Source organism: Amblyomma maculatum, chromosome 1 (assembly GCF_055883805.1).
Source record: "Amblyomma maculatum isolate TAMU_Amacu chromosome 1, ASM5588380v1, whole genome shotgun sequence".
NCBI classification, from domain to species: Eukaryota; Metazoa; Arthropoda; class Arachnida; order Ixodida; family Ixodidae; genus Amblyomma; species Amblyomma maculatum.
Window position 1 is genome coordinate 125,401,197 of NC_139344.1, and position 23,886 is coordinate 125,425,082.

Below are 23,886 nucleotides of genomic sequence, written 5' to 3' on the forward strand. Positions count from 1 at the left end.
GCCGAACGCAGCGCATATCTTTCGCTTGAAAAAGCAATAATCTGCTCAAATTTTACAGTATTCTGTATGTCGGGTTTTAAACTCTCGAGGCTACACATAGGCTGTTAGGAGGTGGAGCGGAAGGCTCTAAATTAATCTCTAAGGGTGCTCAACGTGCTCTGCACACCTCACAGCACAAGGACGTTTTTGCATATTGTCTTTGTTTATGTCTGGACCAGCATCGAGCATCCGATCTCGCAAACGTGGAATCAGCAACCTTAAGGTATTGCCAAATAGCGACTGCGGCGAGATCACTCGCTATCTTTCAAGTCCTTATTGCGCACATTTTATTCTAGGCTCTCAAACAGACGTGGCGATCAGTCCAAACGTATTTATTTTTCGCCAGAATTGAAGGAATTCAGCCTTTGTCTGGACATATGGACAGGTGCTCTAAGGGAGTACTCCAGTGTTCAGCAGACCCGCACTAAGCTTGGGAAGTCTTGCAGATTGATATTCGATGCTTACTTTAAAGGGACACTCAGGAGGAAATTCACTTGGTTCGTATCGAGAGATTGCTAGCTCCTAATGACGAATAAAAGTCATTTTTGTTCAAATAAAAAGGCTCTTGCTGAGCAGACGAGAGAGAGAACAGAAATACCGGTATTGCGGCCACAGCCCATTCTTGCAAGCCCAAGCGCCATGAGGGACAACGAATCTCGGAGGTTCACGCATGTGCATTGCTTGTCTTGTAAAGTAGGTTTTGTTTAGTGACTGCTGGTGCACTTTTATAACGCAGTGAAGACAAAAAAAAAGGGCATCCTAGATGATGAAAAGAAACAAAACCTACACTTGTTTGCGCCATTGTTGGCGCTATAGGCGGCCAGTTCTGCCTCACTGTGTCTTGTTTTCGGCGCTTCGCAGTTATGCGTGCCTCCGCGGTTTCGTTCTTGGCATGCTGTGTTTGCAAGTGCAGAGCAGCCGAGGAATTAGAAGTTTTCGTTGGAAGAAATTGATTCGTCGACAAGCGCCTTCATCTTAAAAAATCTGATAAGAACTTTCTTACAAAATTTAGTATACCGGCTTACTGTACAGAATGGACCTGCATGCAATACGACGGAGCTGTCATAGAGGCTGGCCCTGTAATATTATTCGGTCGTCCTGCTTGATCTGGGAGAAAAAAAAAGGTTTGAAAAAGATCAAAGCTCTAAAATACCGCGGGCATATATTTGCAGAATAAAAAAAAAATGAAACCAGATTTACAGCTGCACATCACATGATTCGAACCACTGTCTGGCGATGCCCCACCCAAGTGGGTTAACTATTACGCCACTCCTAGCTGTTTATTTCTTTACTGCTTATAAATACAGCATTCACTGGCATCTAGCCTTGTTTAACCAGGCCGCATTCCGCGAACTTGTCATAAATACTCTCATCATCCTACCCTCAGTCTGCGCACACTTCAATATTTTGGCAGACGCATACATGCAGCAAGCAATGGCAGCCAGATATGGGGCTTATCTTGCGCAGCGCATACACGCCACGCATCATTGCAACACTGTGCTCTGAACAAAGACTTCGATAAGCGTGGCGGCTTTGAGTGGGATATACCATGCGGCTCTGTCATAGGCTATACACTCAAACAAACGCAAAAAAAAGTCAAATTAAACCTTAGAACCTTACCTCGTAAGAAATCATCTTACAGTATACGGGGTTATTTCAGTAACCTTTCTGACAGTCCGTTGAAGAAAATAACACTGAATCAGGTCAAAACACAAAACAATAATAAATAGTCTCTGGCTACTGGCACAGGGGCAGCTCACTGACCACGGTCAAAAGGTCCTCTTTCCTCGAAGGCGCGTTTCGCTAGGTGCGTAAAGCTTCAAAAAGGTTTTGCGGCCAACTGAACGCGCAACTATTTCGTTCGCATACACTGCTATCTCCCGCCGGGGAGGCGCAGGGGTTTCGGTGCTCGACCATTGTTCCAAAGTATGCGGGATCGAATCCCAGCCTGAGCGGTCGCTTTTCGGTTGAGGCGAAAGACAAGGCGCCCGTGTATTGTGCGATGTCAGTGCAGGTTAGAGAACACCAGGTGGTCGAAATTTCCGAAGTCCTCCACTACTGCGTCTCTCATAGTCTGAGTCGTTTTGGGACGTTAAACCCCACAAACCACAAACCAAACCACACTGCTACCTAGAACCGATACTTCCGTACAGGAAATAAAGTCTCAATCAAAACTGCTCTCATCAGTCTTTTGGGGAGTCTGTATAGGTATTCTATTAGGAGCAACGAACAGTGATGAAATAAAATGTTACGGCAACTGTGTTAAGGAAGCCCCACAAACTAATCTCACCCCGTGAATCCAGTGGGTGTGAACAGGGCAAGCAAACGGGCACTTAAGGGCTAAATAGCACTGGTAGAAGGAAGGAATGTTTGCCGTTTCAAAGACTCAGCGTTAACAGCGCGAGTTTCCATCATGTTGGCGGACTCCGGAAACCGCTCTATAAAGTAGTACAGGGTTATCAACGCGCTAGTTCGCATTTATATTCGTATAGAGGGTCCAACTACTGCTCTGCACCTGGCTGTACACAAAAACGTAACAAACCATAACCAAGCAAACCAGGCGAGGGTTCAAGCATTGTGCACTGTTTTTTTATTATTATTATTATTATTTTTCTCCCGGAGCTCGATGCGAGACAGCGGAAAGCCACCTGGCGGGTGTAGAATGTTTTTCGAGAGGTAATATTTAGAGTGCAGAAGAAGATAAATCTTAAGAAAAAGGCTCAAAAAGAAGTGGTTCGCTTATCCTATATCTGCCGAGTTGCGAACCTGCCGGCTAGCAGTTACGGTGCACTGCGTCGGTCAGCTAGTAGTTTCTGACGCGGGATTAGGTTAGGGTCTGCCGCTTGGCTTTATGTACCAGTTTTTGTTTGCCCTTTATGTTTGGTTTGTTTTCGCGAAACGTTTTATGAATTTTTTCGTTCGGAAAGTGTTACGGGCAAACGGATCCGAACCACCTAGACCTTCACGCAGCCCCGGTCCCAGTAAGTAGTGTGCGCGTTAGGCTGTGCAAATCGGTCATTTAGCGCTTGTGGTCGGCTGCCCGGTCTTCGAGTACTTTGCGATGAAAGAATATTCCAAGCTGAATTATCCAATCGATGGTTTGCATCAGAGTGGCATCGGCAGTCGTTATAGGGCCGTCACTGTCGAACACCTGGTATCGTACTGCGCAAGAATGAAAGCAGCAACGCAAATTGAATTTCCTTTTAAAGTACCGAATTAACATAGGGCGATTTTGAAAGATCACTGAACAAGGGTAGAGGGGGAGCCTCAGTTCGCAAGCCGAGCCAATGTTTCGCCAAGTGAACTTGTCTTCGTCTGGACAGCGCGATCATCAGTGTCGGGGTTTAAATACGTTTTTGCTTCCGGCAAAGAAATGCTAGGAAGGGGGGAGATGGGAGGGTGGCGAGAAAGATGCAGCGCGAACAGCGAAAGAATGCTCCTTCGGTATGTATTCTGAACGTGGAACCACTCATCCTGTGACCAGAAAAAGAAAATAAAAAGCGGCACCAGGCAGGAAAAACTACAATGCAGGGTAGATGATTAGTCAGCACTTAAAGGTGGTCCGATGACTGGCACGCCTTTTTCGAAAGAGGACTGATCTCCAAATGGTCCTGATAACGAATTCAGCTGCAGGGGAACAGTTCTCAAACGTTTTCTGCTTTGACGGGAGGAGGACCAAGAAACAATAGACCAAGTGATCCACACCTGCCACGTCTGTAGTGAAAGACTCCGAACATTTGGTGACACGGGGCTCTTTAATGTTCACTGACATCGCGCAGCACACGGACACCACTCCGTTTCGCCTCGATCGAAACGGAGTGCCTGGCGTTTATTCTGATGGCGAACCTAGGCGCGTGCCACAGGCCAGGCGGCGCCGCGGGATGATGGCGGTGGTATGTACTCGTGAAAGAAGAAGATCCAATATAATGATGCATAGTAAAGAGACCTTTTTTTTTTCTCTCTCCATAACAATGTGGAGAGCGGCCCTGAGTTCTTCAATAGAATATTGTTCCACAAGAATCTGTAGATTTTTTTGTTTTCCTGCCCTTGATCACACATAGGTTCCTGTGGCCTAGTTGCCATGGACATTCTACATGTGTGGTTTAGCAAATAACGTGCCTCAAGACCTATTTTATAATAATAAGCCATGTCTAAAAGCTCTGTAATCCATAGCTTTTAAAGGTACGTGATCACAATAGCTTTGACTAAAATGACATGCCAGAAATGTTTTGATCAAGCATTTCCTTTTGCCGGTACTTCAACAACGCCCTCCTCTGCTCAGAATATTTTTTCACATGTTTCTCCCATCTCGATTGGTAATTTCTGTCTTTCCAAAGTGTTTTACCCGTTTTTTTTTTTTTCTTCATAGTTGTTTGTTATTTTTCTGGGTATATTTTTTTTAACAGCTTGGACCCGTCGTTTTTTACCGCCATCGCTTCTGCTCCTTGCAGCTGGCGTTGGGGGCCCTCCTGTCTTCCTGGCCGGTTCGCTGACTCGCTGCCCGGTTGACCCACCTGTCGAAAGCGTGATTCCGTACTCTCAACGGTAGGGTTCTCTGAGCAGCGTCACCTAGTGACATCAGGAATATTGTAAAAATGAATCAGAGCGCATTTAAAGCCTGCCATTCTCGTTGCTTCATTATTAACAGGAAATAAAGAAAAAAAAAGCTTCCGTGGCGCAATTGATTGACAGTAATTACTTGAGCACTGTACGAATGAAACATCTGTTCAAATCCTGTAAGTTCATCTTTTTCTGCATTGTTTATTAAAACGCAACGTACCAAGATCATTACTGGGTGGGTGTTCCCCTTTAGCTTAAACTATGTGGCGTTTTTAAGATAAGAGATTAAGAGATAGGAAACGTGCAGAGTGGGTCAGAGAAATAACTCAAGTTACCGACATTCTAGTGGAAATTAAGAAGAAGAAATGGACATGGGCAGGACATGTAGTGCGAAGAGAGGATAACCGATGGTTGCTTAGGGTAACAAACTGGATTCCAAGGGAAGGAAAGCGTAGCAGCGGGTGGCAGAAAGTTAGGTGGGCGGATGAGATTAAGAAGTTCGCAGGGGTCAAGTGGATGCAGCTAGCACAGAACCGGATTAAGTGGAGAAATATGGGAGAGGCCTTCGCCCTGCAGTGGGTATAGTCAGGCTGGTGATGATGATGATGATGATGTGGTGGTGGTGTTTTTTATTCTTAATAGCCACAGAACCAGCCGTGAACAGAGTCCCGAGGAGACAGTTTAACAATGGTAACTGTATTCAATTACCTTCACCGTAATCATTTTCTGCCTTCAGAGAGTGTATGTTACATTTAGGTTGCGTTCAGAGACACCTATCCGTAACAATCGCTGTTTAACCCGCTGAGAGGCAACGAGTGAGGAGAAAGAAGTTGCGAGACCCCACCGTTGAGGAAACGGAATTACGCCTGCTGCAGTGCTTCGAAGGAAGTGGCTTTTTTTTTCTTCCTCCCGAGCCTAACCATCAGTCCTGTGAGCTCCTGGCAAGACGGGAGCAAGCTAAACCGAACCCGAACAGTGAGGGCCTGACCCAGCATGCACAGTGGAAGAAGACGAAGCCATGGAAGCCGACGGTGGCAATAGCCAGACCAACCTGATCATCAACTACCTTCCCCAATGCCTGACGGACGAGGAGTTCCGCAACCTTTTCACCAGCATCGGTCCCATAAAGTCGTCCAAGATTGTGCGCCAGAAGGCAACGGGTTACAGCTATGGCTTTGGCTTTGTCGACTACGAAGGAGCTGGCGATGCAGCGAGAGCCATTGAGACACTCAACGGCTTGCAGCTACAGAACAAGAAGATCAAGGTGGGATACGCGCAGCCCGGCGGCGAGACCATTAAACCTGCCAACCTTTACATCCGTGGCATCCCTAAGCACTTTCCAGCAGAGCAGGCCGAGAAGCTGTTTGCTGATTTTGGCCGGCTGATCCAGTTCAGGGTGCTCAAGGAGGACTCGGGCGATACTAACAAGGGGGTAGCTTTCGCGTTGTACCATCTCCGGGAGAACGCCGAAGCTGCCATGGCAGCGCTTACGGGCCAAACGCTGCCGGGTGCCACCGAGCCACTCCTCGTCAAGTTTGCAGTGGACAACTCCAAGAAGGTACGTCCGCCCGGAGGCCGAGGTACCCAGGATCAGCTCATCGGACCCCCAGGTGCTGGTGCTGGACCCATGAGTGGTGCTCAGGGTCGCTGTCGGTACAACCCACTGACTGGCTCCTACCAGTATATAATGGGTGGCATGGCTTCGGCTCCCACTGCAGCTGATGCTGGCGGGCGCGTTCTCTTTGTCTACAACATTGAGACCGATACAGACGAGAAGTCGCTCTTGCAACACTTTGTCAAATACGGCACTGTGACCGAGGTGAACATCATCCGTGACACGGCCACAGGGCTTTCCAAGGGATTTGGCTTTGTGACCATGGCCAACTACCAGGACTGCGTGCGGGCCATTGAGGCTCTCAACGGGTTCCTCTATGCAGGCTTGTTTATCAAGAGAGATGGCACATAACACAGATGAAATGTCTATATTGAGCCAATAAAAAGCCGGCCTACCCACAATGCTGGACTTCCAGTTTCAAACAGATAATTATATTAATTCATATTGTTTGGCTGTTCTATATTGGAAACCCAGCCTTATTTGTCGACTATCGTAATAATTTCCATCTGATTTTTCGATGGCTTCTAAATAGTTTCATGCTCTCAAATTCATTGGCACCGCAATATTTGTAAGCCAATCCTACTTACTGGCTAGTAAGGTGATGTTAGTATCGGATTTATATATTGCATGGTTTCCTATTTTCTTGCCAATCCGTTGCTTGGAGGCATTCGCATATATACAGAGCTGTTTTTGCAACTCATTGGAAGATTCACTGAAGACAAACCAGAAATAAGTATTGTGAACGATATTTCTTTATTTAGTAAAAAAAAAAGCGCTCATAAGGCACAAAGGTTTGAGTGAAATCCGGTGCTGAAGTTGTGACCTGTGCCAGGTTCACTGGAAGGCCCAGTGCAGATGTAGGGTAAGCAGCATCTGTATTTAGGTCGCTGGTGAGTGTGGGGTTTCCGAAAGGCAGCGCCGGTATTGTCACAGAGCAGTGTGACGACTCGTGCGCGTGCACGAGGCTGCGGACGCCGGTCAGTGACATTTCCTGGACACTGCTGACTGCGCCATGCCGGTGTCGAGTGGCCAAACTCTACGCATGCCCATATTTGGCATTGCGGCAAGGGAACCTGCCGATGTATGGACCACCACCAACGACTCCTTTCGGACGGGACCTGCGAAAGCCGCGGGGGAGCTAACAAAGACAGCCGGCGTCCGCGGCGACCAGTCAGCCCACACGGCGGGGAAACGGAGGCTCAACAACGGAGCGGATGCCTTTAAGGTGCGCTGTACACGGTATGACCTTTTCAGCAAAGGAACTCAATGCTTCGAATAAACAAGCCTTAAAGCAAATTTTAACAAGTCCAATCTGCCTAACAACGCGATGAATAGTTCAATTTACAATTAGTTAAATAAATGTAAAACATATGTCGGAAAAGAACTTAAGCTCAAACCTTTCAAATATCATACACTGCATTGGAAAACGAAAGTTTATAAAATGCATATTGAAGCATATAAATAGAAGAGGCAGAAGTGCACGCAAGAAAATTGAACGAGTTTGTTCCCGTCTGCCCAGTATATTCCTATTCTGATTACTCAGAGGAAAGATCTCAAGTTTTTAGATATCGGGAGGAGTGTACGTATTTCGTGCTTACCTGTGGAATCTGGTCCCAACCTAGCTGCGATTTCTCGAAAGGAACTCTCCTTCAATTCACGCCGGTGACACTCGCATTCGACACAAGGAGGGGTCTTTTGCGCACAGGAATGGGCCAGAGATATGAGGGGAATCAAGGCAGTTCCACCACAGCTGCTTTCAATTACGGCCCCCTGCCCGACTGCTTTCAAGACGAGGTACTGCGGGAGAGAACAAAGCAATAAAGGACTGGGACTAAGTTGACCCGGCCTTCACTTGGTAGCGCGCAGAGACTCCGGGATGATGAAGGATTGAATCTTCGAAATTGGTAAAATATATACATAAGCAGGTTTAATGGCACTTTGAGAAAACTTATTTACATGAAAAAAGGGTATATCAGCAAAATGGCAAGCGTTAAGAGTTCATAGTGAGAAGCGTCTGGATGAGCCGCTTACCCAGGGCTCAGAGCGTCATTTCGTGCTCTGCAACGTCCTTAAATCCCCCTATGTCCAGCCCCTCTCAGAAGATGCTGACGAATCAGTTCCAGGGCACACCCCTCAGATATCGGCAACCAATCGATTACATCACTGCACTGATGGTCTGATGCACTGACATGGTCCACTATTGTTTCGTCGGGCGTGGTCACTTGTTGTCGGGTAGAGCTTGGGAACGGCGAGGAGGTAAATTTCGATTCTTCTGCAAAGATCCGCATTGTTGGTTCTGGCAAGTGGATTTCCTTCTCAGAAACCCAAGTGAACGTGCGCGCCACGAATACTGCTCCCAGCATTGTCCCTTTCCCACAATTTCATCGTTTTCCTGCATTCACGGGAAATCCTCTAATGGCCGTAATCCTCATGCTCCTTTCTTCTCCTGCACGTCAGCGGACGTGTCACTCCGATCGTCTCCTTTGGGCAATAGGCATTCCTCACTTGACAATAGCGCCTCTCGACGGGAAGGGTGAACAGTTGAACAAAAGCACTTCCGGCTATTTCTCACAGGGCGACGTTTCTTTGTATCTTTCTTGATGTTCCCTTGACAGGGCCAACTTGGCAGTTGCAGGGTCACGACAAAGCAAAGCATGCTCACACAAAAAGATTCATGGAAACAGGCTCACTTAGAGCCCTTGCACCAACAGCACATATCAATACCATGCCCACAGGCGAACAATAGTGCGCGCAACCGCGGACCATGACCGGTCACAACAGTGCACATTAAAGAACCCCAAATGATCCAAATGTCTGGCGCCCTCCAGTATGGCTCTCTCATATTCGGATTCGAATTGTGATGTTCAGCCCCAAACAACCAAACCGGACCACCGTTTCATATACGTAGAGATGTAAGGAAGCTCACTTGTCCCTGATCTCCTTTATTTATTGTCTTAGCCAGTGAAATTTGGAGCCCGAGCTAGAATATCTAGGTAGTTATCAAATTACGGTGGCACGAATTGCAATGATAGCCCACACACTATAAACTGCAGTCACTATTTCATTCCGATTTTAACTATAGAGCGGTCAGAGCTCTCGTTGTGGGGTAAATCGTTTAAGGCTTGTCGCTGTGACGTAATTTCAAGTTTATAACGTAGGTCTCGTATTGTGTGTGTGGCAAGCCATGAATTGTAAACTTTTGATGCAAATATAACATTGAAACTCCTTTTGCTAATATGACCATGAAGTTTCAGGTCCTGCAACAAGCTAAAGACCGCAGAAAAATATATCTTGGTGTTTATTTCAATGTCCTCTTAATGCGTGTTTGGGAAGTATGAACTGTGCGCGCATGCATAAAACAAGTCGGATGTTCACAGTTGATTGGTGCAGATAGACTGTGCAGTTGACAGGGTCATTGGTGTGTACAGAAGAGACATTCTAATAATTATAACACTGGTAAGTGCTGAAATTTATAAATGGATCATACTGCTCTCGGTTAGAGATTTGCGGCTGCTGCAATGCGTTCACATCTTTAGGTACAGTTTATATCGCGCCGTAGGGGTCAGATTAGTGCTCGTTGAGCTATAGGGCGAAAGCACTTTTTTGGAGGGCGAGTGCTCCATCGTCCGCCATTTTCATGCCCTTTCAAGCAGCAGCTTTGTGGACTTCTTTCTTGGAGCTGCCGGGACGCACATCCAAAAATGTCTGGGTGTTGTGTGGTGCATAGCACCAACCACTCCAGAACTGAATGGAGAATGTTTTAATTCCCAACAGACCCCAAGATAAGGCTGCTTTGGACCGTAATGACCGAGCATATGACTAGTAGGCGCCGACAGACACATCGTGCATTCACAGTGCGAGTAAAGTTATCTATTTCATATGCTGTGGGGTTCCCTTGTTTTTGCTGTTGAGGCAGGCATTAATTTATATTGAGTGAACGCGTGAGATATCTTTCCAGGGAAATGCAAATGTGGCAACTTCAAAATTAAGTGTCGCTGATCTCTGACAATTACCAACTTGGTGCGCAGTGATTATTCGGCAGGCCACTGTGGGCAAGTTAAACTGCTCACAGAATGAGTGTTCCTACGATGAAAGTTCCACACCCTCTAAGTAAACGCAAAAACGTTCGCATTCACTTGGTGATATGGACTGCAAAAGAGGGGAAAAAATGGAGTTCTTCGAGTGTTTTCTCGAGAATGACCATTGGCAGTGAAAACTTCTAGAGGCTGTTAGCTTTCTGATTTATTTTTTGCACCTGCTTTTCTGACTCACTGACTACATTTGTACTTAAGACCATAAGTATGATATCTCGTAGCAAGGATGCACGCCATTCCTTTTCATAGTACGGTATTCTAGAGAAGGTAGAAAAAACCTTCGGGCAGTTAAGCAGTCCTAATTATGTGTAAGTGCGGGAGCATTACTTTTCGGCGGGTACGGTGTGCCCTTTAAATACTATGTAAGAAAGGGAGGTTTATTCAGCAGATCAACAGGACTTGATCAGCAGGACTGTGCAGATGAGCAGCGAACACAGCGGCAGTGAACACAGTCAGGTCGCTTTCGCAGTGGTGCGTGGGTGCTGGTGTCGATGCGATGAGTGACTGTAGAATTTTGGCCCAAAAAACTCTGATGAGTGTCGTAGGAGGAGCGAAAGTGATGTAGAAGCTTCAAAAGCTGAGTGCGTTGCTCTGGAGGAAGATCGGCGTCTATGGAACGGAGGAAGAAGTCTGTAGAGAGGGGAGCGGGCGCAGGTGAAGGGGGGCTGAGCGCAGTCATAGCACAGTGCGGCGCGTCGTCAGGTTCCTCAGAGATCAGAAGAGATGCGATTGGCTGAATACTTCTGAGGCATTCGCCATGGCGCAAAGCAGTAGGGGAGTTAATTGGGTTAGAGACCCATAACATGGAAAGGCCAGCGGAAATATCGAGCACTGCGTAGGGCAATGGAAGGCACTTGCGGCGCAGGAAAGTATGGGCTGGTGTGAAGAGAACGGTGTCATCGGTAATAGAGGCACAAGCGACACGAACAAACACTGAAGAGCAGGGAGGAAGGTCGATATCTTCGGCGACGAGGGCTTTAGCACAAGAATTTGATGATAAGCGTCTGGTAAGGCATCGGGCAAAGTCGAGAACCCCACTTCAGTTCGAGCACAATCGATAATAGCAGCATGACGCGACAGGAAATCCCAGCCTAAAATTACAGCGTGCGAGCAACTTGGCAGCACGACGACCTCAATCGTATAAAGAGAATTCTGGATAACTACTCGATCGCTAGGTTCTGGTAAGGTTCTGGTGGTACAAAGAAAATGCCGACACCGCGCAGCTGCCGGGGGAGGGAAGCGGCACGAGGTTAATGAGAGTCTGAGCGGCCATTACGTGTTTCTGGGCGGAGCCACACTGAAAGAGGGAGAACTGCTCGCCAGCACGTTGCGTGCGAGAGCAGCGGTTCAGTGGCTAACATCGTTTTGTTTCCTGTGCATTCTTGCGTTTTCAGCATGGGCAAGCGGCCTCTCAGTGGCAGGCTGATCGCTGAGGTTGAAAGGAGACGTATCCTGTGGGACATCCGCAGCAATGATTATCTAGATACCTCCGAGAAGGAGCAGGAATGGAAGGCCGCAGCCACACCCTTGCGCTCCGCAATAACCCTATTCCCCTAACTGTTGGTCCCCTGTTCTAAAACTCGCTAATGAGGTGTTTGCTTTGCCAGTATATACCCCACACTCCACTCTTGTGCTATGGCTTCATCATTTGGAGCCTTAGCTGTTGGAAATGACGCCTTTGTCACCATCCTCTGATCACCGCCGTGTCCGAACAATTGAGCGAAGAGACGCTGACATGGAAAGCAGAAGTTTACCAAAGGCAGCAAATTCAAGAAAAGAAATAAATGCACTATAAAATAACGAAACTGAACAAAGCACGAGTCTTTAGCGTAAGATCGGCTGGGGAGCACGCGCTACCTCGCCTAATGGCTATCAGAGGTGGCTGCTCAAGAAATGCGTAGCGCATTGGGGGTCAGTTTCATGGCAGTTTCAGTGCGCGATTACATAAATTTGTTGCAGTAGGAAGAGTTCGGCGAAGATAGCGGTGGGTCGCCCGCTGGGAACACGTGCGAATGTCCACGCTGAGCTCGAAGGCTGTAATGAGTTTCTTGTCTTGCCAGCGGACCTCAGGTGCCTCTCTTGTACTGTGGCTTCTTATTTCGAGTCATAGCTGTTGCAGGGTGATGCTTGTGTAATTTCTTAGCACACGTGACCCAGAAGAAAGAGAGGAAACTCAGCTCGAAGCCCACGGCGACAGCCATTGCCGTTTTCTGCACACCTAGGCAGCAATAATATATATATATATATATATATATATATATATATATATATATATATATATATATATATATATATATATATATATATATATATATATATATATATATATATATATATATATGTTCAGTTCAGGCGTTCAGTCGTGTCCGACTCTTCGTGACCCTATGGACCATGTCACGCCACGCTTTCCGGTCTCTCACTATCTTCTTAACATCACATAGCTTCATCTGCAATGCCTCGAGAATGCCATCTAACCATCGCGTTCGCTGCCTACCCCTTCTCCGGCGACCTCAACCTTTCCCAACATCAAATCTTTCTCCAGCGACTCCTCTCTTCTCATCAGATGACCAAAGTAGCTGAGCTTTAACTTTAGAATTTGACCCTCCAATGAGCAGTCATGGTTTATGGTAGACAATATCGACTGATTTGATCTTCTGGCAGTCCAAGGAACTCTTAAGAGTCTTCGCCAGCACCACAATTCAAACGCGTCAATTCTTCGGCGGTCAGTCTTTTTCACAGTCCAACTCTCGCATCCATACATCACAACTGGAAAGACCATAGCACGGGTTATACGGATCTTGGTTGGCAGACTAATGTCTCTGCTCTTTACTAGGCGGTCAAGGCTAACCATTGCTCTCTTTCCCAGAAGCAGGCGTCTCCTAATTTCATGGCTGCAGTCTCCTTCAGAGGTAATCTTGGCGCCCAAGAACAGAAAATCTGTCACAGCTTCCACTTCTTGTCCATTGATGCTCCAGGACTTGATAGGGCAAGACGCCATGATCTTCGTCTTTTTAATGTTCAGTTTAAGCCCAAACTTCTCACTCTCTTCTTGTACGCGCATCAGAAGTCTCTTGAGTTCCACTTCACTTTCTGCCATTAAAGTGGTATCATCCGCATATCTAAGGTTGTTGATACGTTTTCCAGCAATCTTCACTCCAGCTGAAGACTCGTCCAGACCGGCCTTCCTCATGATGCACTCTGCATATAGGTTAAATAGGCAGGGCGACAGTATGCAGCCTTGCCTCACCCCTTTCTCAATCGGAAACCAATCAGTAAGACCATGCCCAGTTCTGACTGTGGCCTCTTGCCCTTCATAAAGGTTCCTGAGGAGACAGATGAGGTGAATTGGAACTCCCATCTCTTGGAGAGCTTGCCACAATCTGCTGTGATCTACGCAGTCAAACGCTTTCGCATAATCAATAAAGCAGAAGTAAATGGGTTTCTGGAACTCTCTTGCTTTTTCCATGATCCAGCGAAGGTTGGCAATTTGGTCTCTAGTTCCTCTGCCCTTGCGAAACCCAGCTTGCACGTCCGGAAGCTCCCGATCCACATACTGCTGCAGCCTACCTTGCAGGATTTTTAACATCACCTTGCTAGCATGCGAAATAAGCGCGATCGTGCGGTAGTTGGAAGAATCTTTGGCACTGCCTTTCTTTGGAATGGGGATGTAAACTGACCTCCTCCAATCCTATGGCCACTGCAGGGTTGTCCAAATCTTTTGACATAATGTATGCAGTGTGTTAACAGCGTCGTGGTTGAGGTTTTGAAGCAACTCATCTGGAATACCATCAATTCCGCTAGCTTTGTTCTTAGCAAGGCTGGCTAAGGCCCATTCAACTTCACTCTTCAGGATGCCCGGCTCGAGATCAGTAATCACAACCGTCCTATGTTGGGTTTGCACATCCGGGTCCTTCTTGTACAGTTCTTCTGTGTATTCCTGCCACCTCTTCTTTATCTCTGAGGCTTCAGTGAGGTCCTTGCCTCGTTTGTCCTTTATCACGCCCAGCTTAGCACAGAAACTTCCTTTGATATCTTTGATTGTCTTATACAGAGCTCTTGTGTTCTTTAATTGGCTGTTGTCCTCAACTGCTTGACACTGTATGTTCAGGAAGGCATTCTTATCTCTCCTTGCTATTTTCTGAAAATCCGCATTGAGAACCTTGTATCTTTCTCTTTCCCCCATACCTTTTGCCATCCTCCTTTCCTCAGCTATTTGCAAAGCCTCATCAGATAACCAGTTTGCTTTTTTGCATTTCTTTTGCTTTGGAACTACCTTAGTAGCAACTTCTTGTATTATATCACGAACATCAGTCCACATCTCTTCGGGCTCTTTGTCTTCTAGATCTAATTCTTCAAATCGATTCCTCACTTCCACAGCATATTCTAATGGAATCTGATCCAGATCATACCTGAAAGGCCTTCTAGTTTTCTGCGTTTTCCTCAATCGAAGCTTAATTTTGGCAACAAGAAGCTGATGATCGGTGCCACAATCGGCCCCAGGCCTTGTTTTTACTGCTTGTATAGCGCTTCTCCATCTCTGCCGGCAAATAATATAATCGATCTGATTCCTGTACAGACCGTCCGGTGAAATCCATGTGTACAGGCGCCTCTTGTGCTGTTGAAAATGAGTATTCGCTATGGTCAGGTTGTTTTCTTGACAGAACTCTACTAGCCTCTGCCCAGCTTCATTTGGCTCACCAAGACCGAACTTGCCTGTAATTCCGGATATTTCTTCACTCCCGACCTTAGCATTCCAGTCTCCTATGAGAAAAACGACGTCTGATGATGGGGTGCGGTCTAAAAGGCATTGTAGGTCCGCATAAAATCCCTCAATGTCAGCTTCTTCGGCAGCAGCGGTCGGTGCATAGACTTGGATGACTGTTATGTTGAAAGGGTGACCTTGGATCCGAAGTGAAATCATTCGGTCGTTTTTGGGGTTGTACCCTAGCACTGCTTTGCCCATTCTTCTGTTTACTATGAGAGCGACCCCATTCCTTCTCTTGGATTCGTGCCCACAATAAAAGACATAATGGTCGCCGGAGTTAAATTCTCCCATTCCGGTCCACTTGAGCTCGCTGATACCCAAGATATCAATGTTCAATCTGTCCATTTCTCGCTTGACGATATCCAGTTTACCTTGCGTCATAGATCTTACATTCCATGTTGCTATGTGATATATCTCCTTGCAACATCGGACTTTCCGGTCGCTTCCCGACACATCCACAACTGAGCGTCCTTTTGGCTTTAGCCCAGCCGCTTCATTCGTCCTGGAGCTACTAGGAATCGCCCTTTGTTCATCCCCAGTAACATGTGGGACGCCTTCCAACCTGGGGGGCTCATCGTCCGGCGCCATATCGATAATGGTATTGTGACTGACCATAGGGTTTTCTTGGCAGGAAATACTGGAGTGGGTTGCCATTACCTTCTCCAGTGAATCACATTTTGTCAGAACTCTCTGCCGTGACCTGTCTATCTTGGGTGGCCCTACACAGCAGAGCTCACGACTTCATCGAGTTTCGCAAGCCCCTCCGCCACGACAAGGCAGTGATCCATGAAGGGGATATATATATATATATATATATATATATATATATATATATATATATATATATATATATATATATATATATATATATATATATATATATATATATATATATATACATACACACCGGGTGTCCTAGCTAACTTGAACCAAGGGTTACAAAATACAAAGTAATATGTTCGAGGTAGGTCAGTGAAACCAATTGCATACAACTGCCAGCCAGTTTGCGCACTACAGGCAATTTTTTGTTTTGCAATTACTTAATTAGCTAGTTATGTTAATTTCTTTAATTTATTAAATATCGACTTTAGACCAAACATGTGAATTGGAAAGTTGTAGAGCACCTTCAGAAACCCCCATTCCATTATTGCGATAAAGAAAGTCTCACGTGTATCTTTTTTTCCGGGCTCAGAAGAAGGCCCGCGAAATACAAATAATACCACGTGACTAGCGCATTTGTGAGCCGCGATTGTGGTGCTCTCAGTCGTGGTTTGAGCGAACGAAATCAGCTGCGGCCGTGACCCGATGGTCCCGTTGCAGCGGCAGGCAGAAATGTTGGTGATGGTTCGAGCGTGCTCGAGCTCGCCGGTAGCCACCGCGATTTTGGCCAGGCCTGCGCACCGCAGAAGCCTACATCACGACAGGCGGATGACGATAAAGAACCGGCAAATGAAGGTGCAGCGCTAATTTTAGGCGAGTCACATGATGTCATCTCGCCCCTTTACCCAAGCATGTATATGCACATTCAGTGGCTGATACCTTATCGGTCATCCGTTTGTCGTGACGTTCGCTGATGGATGAGAAGGAGGCCTTGTTAAAATCTCGGTGGTGTCGGCTCGCCGCTCTCGCTGCTACTGCACTGTCACGTAGGCCGGCTGTCTGACGCGGACGAAGAAGCCATCGCAGGCATATCGGCCTGCCGCTTTAACGGGGCCAAGAAGACACGGCTGCAGTTAATTTCGTTAGCTCAAACCACGGCTGAGAGCCCCACAATAGCGGTGCACAAATGCACTCGTCAATTGGTATTATTTGTATTTCGCGGGCTTTCTTCTGAGCCCGGAAAAAAAGATACACGTGAGACTTTCTTTATCGCAATTAATGAAATGGGGGTTTCTGAAGGTGCTCTACAACTTTCCAATTCACATTTTTGGCCTAAAGTCGATATTTAATATATTAAAAAATTAACATAATTAGCTAATTAAGTAATTGCAAAACAAAAAATTGCCTCTAGTGCGCAAGGAGGCTGGCAGTTGTATGCAATTGGTTTCACTGACCTACCTCAAATATATTATTTTGTACCCCTTGGTTCAAGTTAGCTAGAATACCCGGTATATAGGTATATAAACGACGCTCGGCTGCTGACCATGTCGGAGTGAATCTGCCAATGCCAGCGCGGGCGTTGGGCACGCACGCGATGCATTTTCGTGCGCAATAAAAAAAAAACGCACCATAGTGGGCTACGCTTAAAACTGCGCATCTTTGAGCCGTCATAAAGATCACCTAAGCTGTCATACAAGCAAGGCATTTGCGGGCGTTCATCTGGTCGAAGCTGCTGATTACACTGCTGCTATCGCTACCAGCTTTTCTGTTAGTACTCCTAATAACTATCCCAAATTGCGTAGTTTATTTAGCATTGATTGCAGATATTTAAGCCAAGGATGAGTACAACCGTGCCTTCAAAATACCCTGGAATATTTTTGTAGGGCAAATAAACAACTTTCACTCTTATAAACAATTTTACTGATTGTTAACGAACTTTGACGCCAGGTAGAAGATCTTACTTCGTCTGTAAAACGCCGCCTACAGTGTGCGTTGAAATATATTAATGCAGCCGACTCTCGTTAGTTTCACCTATCAATGCCGCCAAATTTTCGATTCGATTCAAGTAGAACAGGATGTATTTCGAGTGCGACTAGTAACTTTCCTTTCGTTTAGCCAATACTCGGCGGTATCGCCAAGTTCGAATTTCCGACTGCACACGTAGTAAAAACCCTGGAGATTTTTCCGCTTTTTCAGTGCTCACGGAATGCAAGCACGGCGCAGGCACTGTAATATTTGGCTCATGCAGGGGGAGCGAATGCGCTAGATTTTATTTCTTAGGACAAAGTACGTATGACATATTAATCTTTTTCCTTTACTAAAGAATAGGCCGCTAGTAATAAGGTTGAGAATAAATGAGAATAAGACAATTGGAGCGTTTTTAATTAGTCACACCATTGAGGTATTGAATGGATTCTACGTTCTTGTGACATTGTTATTATTAATTTATTGTAATCCTGCATATAGGTTTCTAGCAGGCTCTATGAAGTTTTTCCAATCTTGCACTCGAGTCACCGTGTAGTAGAAGACGAAGTATCCGTCCTTGGATAAGAAATATTTGGACGGTCGTCCCTCACAAGGCCATTCTGTTGAAACTTCTTTCGAAAAATCATGAAATGCAGTTGTGTTTGCTTTCCTCGCGAAGACCAGAGCGCTTTTGTAGCGGCAAGTACACAAAGCATCGTTGGCGCAAGCCCCAAGCCTTTGCAGTGGGCCTGGCAATAGCGGCCGCTGCAGCAGACGACGCAGTTTTTTTTTTTCACCCTGAGCGCAGCGTTCGCGCATAAAGGCACGCTACTGCGCCGCTATCGCCAGGACTGCCAACGGCGTCGGCAAGCCGAACGTAAATCAAATAGGCCACTTTGTAACCTTGCCATATGCGGTTGGGCACCCCACCCCGGCCGCCTGTGCAGTTGTGCGCACTGAGGCGGCTTTCCCGCACTGCGTAATCCGATAAACAGTCATTGCGCGTGGCAATGTCACTAAAATCATGTTGAATTCTTCAACATTATCAAATACAAAAAGGAGTCTGTATTTGGTGAGTAAGAAATCTATATACCGCGTTTTGTGAAACTCCAATGCCGAAAAGCCGAGTTAGCGGTATTTCAAGTGATTATTTCTGATGTTAATTTTATAGAACCACACGGCCGAATGTGGTAATTTACAGATGATTAAAATTTAAAAATTCTCTTTCTTCTACTTTTTCATCTCCTTCTACATCTCGCTCTTCCTCGTCCTTCTACCGTTACTGCTCTACTTCGTTCTACTCCCCCTCTGATTTTTCTATTTCATCCTGTTCTACTTTTTCTACTGCTTCCTCTACTGTACTTCTTTACTTATACTTCTTGCTCTTCTCTACTTTCCCTTCTTCCTGTTGTTGTGCTCTAGTTCCTCTTCTAGAAAATGAAACGTAGACGGCCCCCCCAACGGTGCAACGCATGTTGCCGGGAATGCCCTGGTTACCACATGAGAAAAGCACTTTCTGAGCTACGTCTCCAGATTTAGTGCTTTGGCAACATCAAGAAACGACGGCACTCGGGCTGAGCGATGCTGGTATCCCTCTGGGAGGTTGCAAGTGAGACACGCTTTGACGCCAAGATGTGATATATCCCTGACCCTAGTACCCCTCTCCCTTGAATAGGCCTTCGTGTCAGCTTTATTTTAATCCGCAGGCATTAGGTGTCTATGTTCGAAGCAGCACGTGCCCAGAGTTGGTCATCACGATTCCGGTGAACTGAAAATGCTTTTACGAAAAACAACAATTGTATGCGAAAGAGGACCATAGAACTTCGCCAAGGAAACAGTGTTAGTTGATTAGTTAATTTCGAAAGACGGCGTATCCTTCGATGAAAAAATGATTCATGAATGTCAGTTGAGAACGAAAAATAAAGTTAGGGAAAAATATGGCGAGGAGGAGCAAGCAAAAACATAAATGAACACGGGGGACTCACTTTGGCGACATTCCCATGGTGACCACCATTGGCGCCACCAGGCGCCCCTACAACCGCGCGCCTCTAGCAACGGTCAAGTCATGGAGAGCCAGCGGCGCAGCATGTCTTTGCGCGTTGGAAGAGGAGGCGAGCCGGTACAAAAAACATTGTGGCGCGTAGTGTAGTGAGGCAATGCTCATTCCTCCGATCCGGGCGGCAGCAGTGATATCAAACGTTCTCATTAAAAATTATTCCCTCACTTTTTCTTCATCTTCCTTTATTTTTTCTTATTTTACTTCTTCCGCTTATAATTGTTATGCCTCTCCTCCTTCTACAACTTCTGCTTCTTCAAAAATTGCGTTCCTATAATCTGCTGACGTGAAGCGTGTATGCTGAGACACAAGCGCTGGGGATTCGGGGACAGATGTTTTATTCGTATTATGCAATAACCTGGGCAATGTCATCATGTCTTTGTCTTCTGGATCAATAGACCGACAGTGCTGCTGAACGAACCGGCGAAAAGACATTTGTACTGTCTTGCCTTCAATCCCTTAATGCCTCGCGGTCTGCCAAAAACTTCAACCAATAATTCGGCGCCTGTCATAGTTTCAAACTTGACACCGATGTCAGACGGCAAGGTATGTATCTACCGGTGGGTTTCAGGTCCGGTCGCTCCTATAGCTTCGCCTCTGTCCAATCCAATCCGCAGTGATGTTTTGTGTTGAATTCATCTTTATGGAGTTACCTATGGTCCGCAATGATCATTATCGCATAAAATATATTGTTATTCGAGCTGGAGCTCTGGTTTCCTGCGCCAAATTTAAAACTACGGGCACCAACTGTTGTTTGCTTTGGTGCACTGGAAGCGATCGCGTAATTTCGCTGAAGCAGAGATTTATTTGGGGATACCGAAAAATTTCAATTATATCTGAAGTGCATGCAGGTGAGAGTTGTGGTTATTTGCTTTTCACGCACTTTTATGTATGATGCATGTCACGGGCAAGTTATTTTATGCGCTAAGACTTGCCGTTCCTCTTTTTATTTTGTACTTGGAGATATTCGCTTGGAAAGAGGGCTAGTTTACAGCAGGAAATACAGCCATCGGTGACTGCTCCTGAAGCGCTGCGCTACCATTACAAATCACTAACGTGTCGCCTTCACCTGCCATAAGTAATCATTTCTTGCGTCGAAGAAAATCTGCCTGAGGGCGACAAAACGGTTCGTGTATAGTTCACAGACCTTTCCCGTGCAGTTTATTTACTACAACTTGCATGGCTTAAGCAAACATCGCTGCAGATTGCTTACTCTGACGAGCAACTTCAATCCTGAATGGGAAAGGGCTTACTTCACTTCTAGATCATTGCACCGCCGTGTACATCAATACTCCAGTCATAACTTGAACATTTTGTTCTGATCTGGTAATCCTCGCCAGTTCTACCGGTGTAAGATTTTGCAGTTTTTTTCTATTTGTGCATCACAAGGTATCCAATCTGCCGCTGCATGTATTAGGTATCCAATCTGCCGCTGCATGAAAACCATGTGCTGTAACGTCAGGTTTCTCGTAGCAGATTTGATAAAGGACTTCAAAATGACCGTTATACATCGTTCAATGTAATACAGTACGCAGTCATCACATTCTTAAGCATCTCATTCCTGGACTGCTCCTGTCAGAGGGTACGAGAACGAAAATGGTGCACCCAGTGAATTTTTACTTCTTTTTATATGCTGTCTTTCTAAATGCATTGAATAGGTTTTAATTTTACGGCACTACTGTTACCACGGGCAGGCACATGGAGGGCGTTAGAATGTGGTGTTTGTAACAGGACGAGCGCTGTTATCACAGTTTATTAGCACACTTTATTCATCATGTCACAGTACCATCTAGCCCAAATGTCTGTGCAATGTAAATGAAGGCTGCGCACTAGCTTACAAAACCTGGGGTTCTGTGACGTGCGCACTCATGGCACTGCATACGAGCGCCTAGCTTTTGCGTTTTTCCCCCATTGAATCGCAATATACTCCACCAGGAATGAATCGGGTCCACTGACTCGGAGCCCGAGCGCTCTGACCACACAAGACACCGTGGTGGCTGAAATTGTTTGTGTATCGTCAGGTTGTCAAGGAGTCATTCTAGGTGTGAGGAGTATGCTGACAAATACTTCGAAATTTTTCGGCGCGGCGCGTTTGCGGACGGTGTCTACGTAAAGATCGTCCTCTGTTCGACTCGCGGCAAGTTGTGCTCCTTGGCCCTTGACTGCGTGCATTGTTCACGGTGCCTGGCCTCCGATGCATTCATTCATTACTGTCCAAGCAATGAACTGCTATGTGCAGGCGGGCATGATGCTGTCTCATTGCTCCTTGGAGGTGAATCGTAGCGTGTATACGAGGAGACTCCACCTTGGGCATTTTATTTACTCTCGATTCCATATGGCCGACCGGAATAGGGGCGCCTTAGTTCAAAGCGAATGCTACATCGCACAAGGAGAATCTTCGTGTGAGGGGCTAGTGCTGTAAAACTTCATTTATAATATTTCTCTAGAAAAGCTTTTACGAAATTTTCATGTAAGCTTGCCGAGTATCGCAGGGGTGTTAAACATGTTATTGAAATAGCAGTATCAACTATGCAACGTCGCAAACAGGAGCAACGAAGGAAGGCTGCAAATTTGAAACCTGAACTCTCTACACAGTGGTTGCGCAGGCAATCCCTTAAAGAAATAAAGAGTTACTAAGCCGCAAAACATCCCACAATACGCGAATCGAATTCAATTGAAACTATTTGCTTTTTCTTTCGTTCTGAATTCGTAAAATGGTCGCTAGGGGGATACCAACTGCGTTAAATCGTGGCATGGTATAGAAGCTTTGTACCGTGCGGCTGGGTACAGCAGCTTCAAAGTAGGCGCCGTCATATTCCCCCACTCCAGTTTTCCTTCCTGCGTGGTCCCAAAATTCTCCACAGCTTTTGTTTGGCACCATGCTGCATTCAATATAAATATGGAACCTCGCGTCTATGGTATTTACTGCAACATATGCATTATGAGGACGACGTTCTTTGGTGCGCCCTCCTCAGAATGGTGCGCCGACGTGAAAAGTAGGTTTTGTCCTGAGGATTTGATCTTGGTAAGGGAGTATCTGTGAACATAAAGGTTTGTTCATCATTCGACTTTTGTCCGTACATCACGTGTCGGAGTATTTCGTACTCAGCCCTTGAAAGGGGTCATTGTCTGTAACCGGTGTGTGAAAATAAAGGACAAACATCCTGGCGTTTTTTTTTTTTCCAAGTCTCTGAGGAAACAACCTCAAAATTAGCAAGAGAAGAGTAAAGAAACCTGACATCGGAAGCAAAGTTAGACTGTTATATGAGAATGAAAAAAGCCTTGTTTGTTGAAAATGCATCTTGTTTGATATTCAATAGTTGCCGTTAATTAACAATCTTAATTCACTCAGGAAAGACCAACTACTGCTTTTGACACATTTCTACAGATTTAACGGCATGCTTTAACGTTTAGGGGAGCTATCTTGGGGACGCTAGTGACGCACGAAGGCAACGAAGCCCCCATAACATTAGCCGGCGCACAATCTTGTGTTCTGCGCATGCGCGACGGTATAAGTTCATCAACGGCAGGTTGTCGTCTACAGTTCTGTCTGCAGTTGTAGCTTGAAACAATCTCTGCATGAAGCCTGAAATGAATCAACTGAAACGACAGGTTTTATCCGGCTCATATCCGTTGATACATGCATCCTAGTATTTTGGCGCATGCACGAAACGAAAGGTCGCGCTGCGGCGAATGTGTACTATAAGCCCCTGAGGCGCTGACGCCACTGTAACATCGTCACTGTGCTACGTCACGCATCGCGTAATGGGTGCACAACAGTAAAACAAGTTGCAGAGAAATAGCATTCTGCTGGGAACATAATTAGAACCCGCGGTGAAGTGCTAAGGTCAACTCCGGGATAGCTAGGATAAGTAATTAAGTCATTGCCGTGTTTTCATTTTTGTTTTTTGAAGCTATTCCCTGACATTGCACATGTTTAATAGCGACTTTCTCGCTCTGTACGGCGCCGTCTTCATCAATATTCGTTTGCGTGCAAGACAGTACCAAAGCAAGACCAGTGCAGATACTTGAACGAGCTGACCAAAGTTTGAACTCGTGGCCACATCAGCTTAGGAAGCGGTGAAACAGCGCAGGAGCAAGCGACATTCCGGAGTGTTTTGCGTTGTTGCTGGGGAAAGAGCAGGGATAGATAGGAAAGCCTAACATCCACACTTCCGGGTTAGATCCGGAT

The 23,886-nt window shown here is 46.1% G+C and overlaps 1 pseudogene; it reads left to right on the top strand.

Moving 5' to 3' along the window:
• Positions 1–5,550: 5,550 nt before the first annotated feature.
• On the top strand, positions 5,551–6,605 carry LOC146203860 (ELAV-like protein 1 pseudogene; annotated as a pseudogene).
• The last annotated feature ends 17,281 nt before the right edge of the window (positions 6,606–23,886 follow it).